Source organism: Haliotis asinina, chromosome 1 (assembly GCF_037392515.1).
Source record: "Haliotis asinina isolate JCU_RB_2024 chromosome 1, JCU_Hal_asi_v2, whole genome shotgun sequence".
Lineage (NCBI taxonomy): Eukaryota > Metazoa > Mollusca > Gastropoda > Lepetellida > Haliotidae > Haliotis > Haliotis asinina.
Window position 1 is genome coordinate 22509087 of NC_090280.1, and position 7515 is coordinate 22516601.

Sequence of the window (7515 nt, forward strand, 5' to 3'; positions counted from 1 at the left end):
TCACTCACCCACTGATTTACCCACTCACTCACCATTCACCCACTCACGGATTCATCCACTCACTCACCCACCGATTCAATTACTCACCAAATCACCCACTCACTGATTCACCTACCCACCCATTCACACACCCACATTTACCCACCCAAACACTCACTCACCAACCCACCTATTCACACACCCATTCACCCACTGATTCACCAATCAGTTTTACTGCTTGTACGGAAAAGTACTGTGTTTGACTCGGGGTATTGCTACAAGTGATACCTATTTAAAATATTGATAATCTGTCTACAAATCTGACATGACGCGATAACGCTAAAGATAATTTCGCTAACAAATGAGTATTAAATGTTAAAATCTCACTGCTTACAAATACATATTTTCACCTCCTCCACAGCAAAATGTCTTGAATTTGAATACACCCCTCCACCCAAACCCCACTGCAACCCAAAACCTCACACCGAAATTCAAGAGCCCTCTTTTGAATAGTAATATTCCCTCTATCAAACATTTACTGTTTGACCAGCCACGTCTTTCTCCTCTCACGTACACACATACAGAATATAATGCAGTACGAATATGGCAGGTGGCGTTTTGATGTGAATGATGAAACACCACTCCGAGGTTTTGGTAGCAAGAGTAAACCAGCGGGGGAGGGAAAATCCCAAGGGTCGAGGACCTGAGGGATTTTCCCAACTCCAAAGGTGGCCACGGTAAGAGTGGTTAAGCTGCGTTAATCATCCCCCACAATAGGAGGATATAGAAACGGGTTCCGTCCGTCCGTACGTCCGCAAACTTTGTGCGAAGCAGATCTCCTAAACTATTTGTGATAGTATGGTATACATGCTATGATAACATGATCTCTAGATATGTCTTTTCGGGGTTAGACCCAGACATGGTTTTTATTTTTTGCGGTATCCGTGGAAACATGCCTTAGCCTGTGACAAAGAGGATGTCATCTTGTCCAGAGCAGATCTCTCATACTGTACATGCTAGGTTACTAAAACTTGGTACACATGTGCAGCATGATACCTAGATGTGTCTTTGGGGGATTAAACGCAGGTATGAATTTTTTATTTTTATTTTTATTTTTTTTGTGGTTTCCATGTCCGGAGCAGATCTCCCAAACTTTTGCTTTATCAAACTTGGTACACATGTTCGCCTTTCGGGTGTTACACCAGTGTGTGAAATTTGTTTGTTTGTTTGTCATGCCAAGCATGATTGATCCCTTTCGGGGATCAGACCGGGACATGAATTTTTTGAGGTTCCCATGTCCTTAGCAGATCACCCAAACGTTTGCTTTATCAAACGTGGTACACATGTTCGCTATGTTCACCATGATTCCTAGATGTGTCTTTCGGGTGTTGCACCAGTGTGTGAAATTTGTTTGTGATTTTTGGTTTGTTTGTTTGTTTGGTTGGTTGGTTGTTTTTTTTTTCTTTGTTTCCATGACAAGACGTTTGACATTGAAATTGGAACAGAACCTTAAAACTGTTCACTATTACTTCACCAAACTTGGCATATGGATAGGCCTGGTGGTATAGTGACGCCTTCTTTTAGGTTTGGATTTCTGAATAAAATATTTTGGGGCTTTGGATGGCAACAACTTCGACCTCGACTGACTTTGGTGGTAGTGTTCTTTCTAGGAGAAAAAACTGTAAAACCTTACAATCCTTCCACTCTGCCATATGCACACCAAAACACTGGCAAACAGTTGCGGGGGATATTGATGACTTTTGTCTTAATGGTTCATTCCTATTGACAGCAGGGTAATTATTTAGAGAGATATTCAATCTACACAACTCAAGGAATATACAAATATTCCTTATAAACCTCGTTGCAAAATGCCTGCGATACTTGTGATCATATTCCGTCCTTCACTTGATGAAGTGGAAGGAAGTAGTCATGTTGTAAATAATAAAGACGTTGTAAATCCATACACGATGCAGTGGTTTCTCAGAAAGCTTCTCCACAATGACAGTGACTCCCATCGAACAGTACATCACCATCAACAAAACTAACTTCAAATTCTGGATTCTGTCCAACAACATTAGCTGTGGAATTCCTTGTTTTCATTATGAGTCTTGACGTGTATCATCAGAGGATCATCCGATAATTAAATATTTGCAAAAGTACACAATACGATTCTACCATGATGAGCCTCCACATTAATCAAACCCCGACCTTCCGCACTGATTGGCCTACGTAAAGGATTAAGAGAGGAACGAGAGTGGTGGGGTCTGTTATCGGACGTGATCCTCCTGATCGGGTGGCCATTACTCTGAATATCTTGCTTTGTCCAACCAGCTGCTCACAAGTATTAGGAAAGGACAGGCACGGTACTGATGGTGTTGACATTTACCTCCAGATTTTCTTTAAAAGAGACTTATCCGCCTGACGTCTGTCTTGAATGTACTCATTCTGGAGCTTTTGGTCAACATGCATTACACTTCGTGAATGCAATGTTAGGGTGTTTCTGTGCAGCTTGTTATGTTTTAAGCCTATTAAAAACCGTTACTTGTTAAATCACGTCTACATTCACTATTTAGAATTCTAAAGCATTGAATCGCTATGGTCGAAACTTAAAGGTATTTTTGACTAAACAAATAGAATATACAGCCATTTGTGCGGTACTACAATGTGGCCCTTACAGGTAATAAAATAGGTGATTTACGGGTACAACATGAGCCAAAGTGAATGTTTTGCAATATGGAAAGAACTAGATGGCATTAAACGTTAGTGAAAAGACACTGAGAGAGCTTTGAAATGAAAAGTCAAGGGCCGTTTGCGTATAGGTAGGTTTGATTCTACGCGTATGAAAACTCGCTGAAGTGTGTTCTATTTTTGGCATCCATGAACAGAAAAGGTACATTATGTGACCAGTTTATATGCTTTGCTTATAACGGTCGCAGTGTTGTTGCCTATGTTAGGTTCTTCCTCCCTTTTTCCCTTCATCATACTCTTTAACTCATGTCACTTGCTCGTGTCATGCACTGCCAAGCTCCCCACATCGCTCTGTGAAACACATTCACCTCTAACAGCAATACACATGAGGATAAACCGGACAAATGGACAAAATACATGTGGCACGAGGGTGAAAATAGTGAATTCTTTACAAACTTTAGGTTAGACTTTCACACTGCTAACTCTTTTTCCGAAAGCAGGTGATCACACAAAAACATACATTTGCTTTAACAAATGAGAACAGAACCGCTGTGGTGGGATTAGGAATTCAAAATATAAAGCATGAGAAATGTGCGGCACTCTGACCTCAAAGAGATCACAATGAAGAAAGACAGTTACGAACACTCTTCAAATATACTTTCAAATCCAAAACAAATTAACAAGCTCTAACAATGAATTATTTTGGGAAACATTTTCAACTAATATCACAATTGTTACAGTTGATAAATTGCCATTAAAAAAGGTATAAGAAATATCCATCGAAATATCAAAATATTACACAGACAAGTCTAAAATACTGCGAGTGAGTAGTTGGTTGCATTGCTGCTAACACTTAACAACATTCCATATATATGGCGGCGATCTGTAAATAATCGAGTCTGGACCAGACAGTCCTGTGATCAGCATCATGAACATACATATACGCATTTGGGATACGATGACATGTGTCAACCAAGTCAGAGAGCTACCCGATCCCGTTAGTCGTCTGGTACGACAAGCAATGGGTAATGAAGTCCAATTCCCGCCCTGATCTTCACATGTATACTTCCATCCTTAACTCCACAAAAGCACACGCATGCACACGCACGTACACACACACGTCTTTATACATGGTTAATTACGTTTTAGTTTAGGCTCATTCATTTACTTATCTACCATTCTGTTAACTCCACTCACGTCCTACAACGAGGACCTGTCTACATCCAGCAACTTCCTGTCCATTGCTTCCCTGATAGTAGTAAGTACCAGCGTCATTGTAGATGGTGAACCTCAGCTGTCCGGTCTGTGATGGTGAGTCCTCCCCGGTGTATCTGATCCTGGTCCCGTAGCCGGTGTGACTGTTGTTGAGTCCCACTAGTCGGTGTGAGCTAGGGATGACTACTGACAGTTTCTTAGATACCGAGCCATTCATAAACACGGAGTATACTGAGCTGACATTCTCCGGGTTCATGGCCATGGTAACATCTTCACCAACACGTGTAACAGTGTATGGGTATCCAATTGTCATGGAGACTAGAGCTGCACTCAAAACAAATATTACTCATGAAAACAAGGCTAACAGTTGACATAAATATTCAAGCTCATTATTGAAGCCCGCTCAATATATTACAAGTTGATAGGTACATACCACATATGCAGGTACGCAAACGAATTGTGAACCAGAAATTAACGCGTCAAAATATCTAGTTTTTCTAAAAATATTTTCTTTAATGTGTTTATTTCAGCTGACAGGTACATACCACACACATGTAAGCCCCAAAAGAGAATGTGAGCCACAGACATGGCTACTAGCGTGGTAAATTCATACTGACACATCACGCACTGTAATAATTGTTTTCAAGAGATGAAATATTTAGATTCGATGGATGATGTTTCCCTACAAAAAATGGGTAACTTCCCGTTGAATTTAAACACATGCCTACGAGGTCTTAGCCTTTAATAATCAGTAACTAGTTGTTTACATTCAAATGGACAGACAAGTAACATTGATGACAGACTACTCACAAACCTACCTGTGGTTGGTAATGTTGCAGCTATATCGCAGCTATAACACTTCAGTATACTCAGCTTTTCTCGGCTGCCTTTATTGTATTTTCTCAAACCGGCCTTGATTGTCTCAACAAAGTCCCAAGTGCTGAAACTGCCACATGTTAAGACGTTAATCGTAAGGTTGACCCGAGGGAGAAAAAGGTTCACTGCCTGTAATGAGAAATTACAGGGATTCCACAGGAGGACAGAAGATGACTAAAGGGGGCGTCTAGAGGTCCGACGACGAAAGTACAGTTTTAGTTGTTCTGTGGCCACAAATGCCGTTACATATCCCTAACCAATATCTATTGTCTATCTAATTAGCACATGAGTTCAATTCACGTGTAAACCTATTATTTAGTTCCCTCCAGAGATGACAGAACTGTTTTATTATGGTTTGCCGAAAGGGATACGCATTTTAACTGGGATAAGACTGAAGTGGTTGTTTTAAATAGTGGTGGTTACAATATGAAATGTAATGCAAAGGATTCATTTTATGTCAGTCTTACAAACGATTTTTTACTTGATTTGTATTGCAGTGATAACAATTCCTACTGGAAATTACTTCGGTTCTTGATTAAAGATTCAGGATCCATCACTTGTATTCCGCCTTTGAAACAAAATGATGCAGATGAAAATCCAACTTTATTATTATTTATACGCAGAAAGCAGAGAAACTTAATCAGTATTTTCAGTCTATATCTAGTATTAACGAAGTAAACACTGATTTGCCATTCTCTGACAAACTATTTTGGATTGTGTAACTATTTATGTAAATGAAGTGTCTGATATAATCCAATGTTTACATCTTGAAAAAGCTTCTGGCCCGGACAGAATCAGTCATAAGTTTCTTAAAAGTGTAGCACATTCAATAAGTATTCCCCTATGCATGCTATTCAATCAATCATTAAAGACTCGTATATAAATCAAGTATGAGAAAAGAAGCAAATGTAAATCCCTTATTAAAAAGGGCGACCGCTCAATTGTCTCTAACTATCGACCTATGTCCTTGATCAGTTGTGTGGGCAAGGTGTTTGAGACAGTGATGTTCAAACATCTGTACAACTATTTTCATGTAAATCAATTGTTATTATATAAGTACCAATCAGGATTTCAGTCTGGTCATTCAACTGTCCATCAATTATTTGAAATATATGACCAAATATGTGAGGCCTTAGATGATTAAAAACACTATTGTATGGTGTTTTGTGATGTCTCTAAAGCTTTTGATCGTGTGTGGCCTAAAGGTTTATTGTTGAAATTAGAAAAGTACGGAATTCATGGTTCTTTGTTAAATTGGTTAGATGATTACATAAGTAATCGTTCACAAAGCGTCTTTGTAAATGGAGCCCTATCCAAGCCGAGGTATTTACAAGCTGGTGTCCCACAAGCTGATGACTTAGACTGCTTGACACGATTATTTGCTGATGATTCGTCGCTAGGCTTATCTTCTCATGATCATCTATTCATTGAAAGAGAACTGAATTCAAACTTGGAATATCTTCTAAGTATCTGTTGAAAATTGGGCTTGGGCAAAGCGGTGGCTTATAACATATAATCCTGATAAAACTGAGGCAACTATTTTCACCTTACATAGGAATATTTAGGCATTCAATCTCTACTTCAACGGGGTTCGGGTCTAAACCGTTGAAAATCATAAACATTTGGGATTAACGTTTACAAAAGATTGTAAATGGTCTGACCACATTGATAATATTGTAAAAACAACTTCAAAATTGATATCTTCTCTACGTAAACTTAATTTTTTAATACCGCGCTGTGTATTGAATAGAATTTATGTAATGTTCATAAGACCCCATTTCGAATATGCGTGTGAGGTATGGGATGGGTGTTCTCAATACCAAGCAAATAGATTAGAACAACTGCAATTAGAAGCAGCAAGAATTGTAACAGGTTTACCCAAATATACACATCATGAACATATGTATTATGAAACTGGTTGGGAATCTTTAGCAGAGCGTAGGAGAAAACGAAAACGTTGTCTTTTTTACAAAATACAGCATAATATGGCACCATCGTACCTTAATGATCTTGTTCCTGGGAAGGTAGCGTCTAAAAGTAACTATAATCTTCGTAACTCTGACGATGTCTCGCTTCCCTTCTCCCGTTTGAAGTTTTCTTATAATTCGTATTTTCCTTCCAAAATTAGAATGTGGAATGAATTTCCAGTTGAAGTTAGAAAAGCGTGTCACTGAATTCTTTTAAATCAAATGTTGTTGTAACACAAAACACAGCTCCCAAATACTTTGATTTTGGACCGAGAATCACTAATATCACCCTTACAAAACTACGTTACATGTGTAGTCAACTGAATTTCGATCTATTCCGTGCTGGCATAATAGATAACCCCAAATTTTCTTGTAGATATATATGTGAAAATTCTTATCATTACCTATTTGGCTGTCAACTATATACTCAACAGAGATCTACCATGATGGCTAATTTACGCAGTGTTACCAATGTTACTATAAACTCTGAGTTACTGCTACGTGGCAATGCAGATCTAACTTATCATGCAAATTAAAACATATTTAAACTTGTTCAAACATATATTTGTCAATCAAAAAACTTTTCTTAATTATTGCAATTGCCCCAATCCTTCTCATCTTTCTGTTCTTGTCTGTCCATCTTGTATAATGAATGTAAATAACATTATGTAAATACTATGGAGAAGGTGTTCTAAGTTGTACAACATGTACCCAATCCTTTTCTCATGAATAAAATATGTTTAAAACAAAAACAAAACAAAAGTGGTGGTATTCCTTTGAGAAGAGGCAA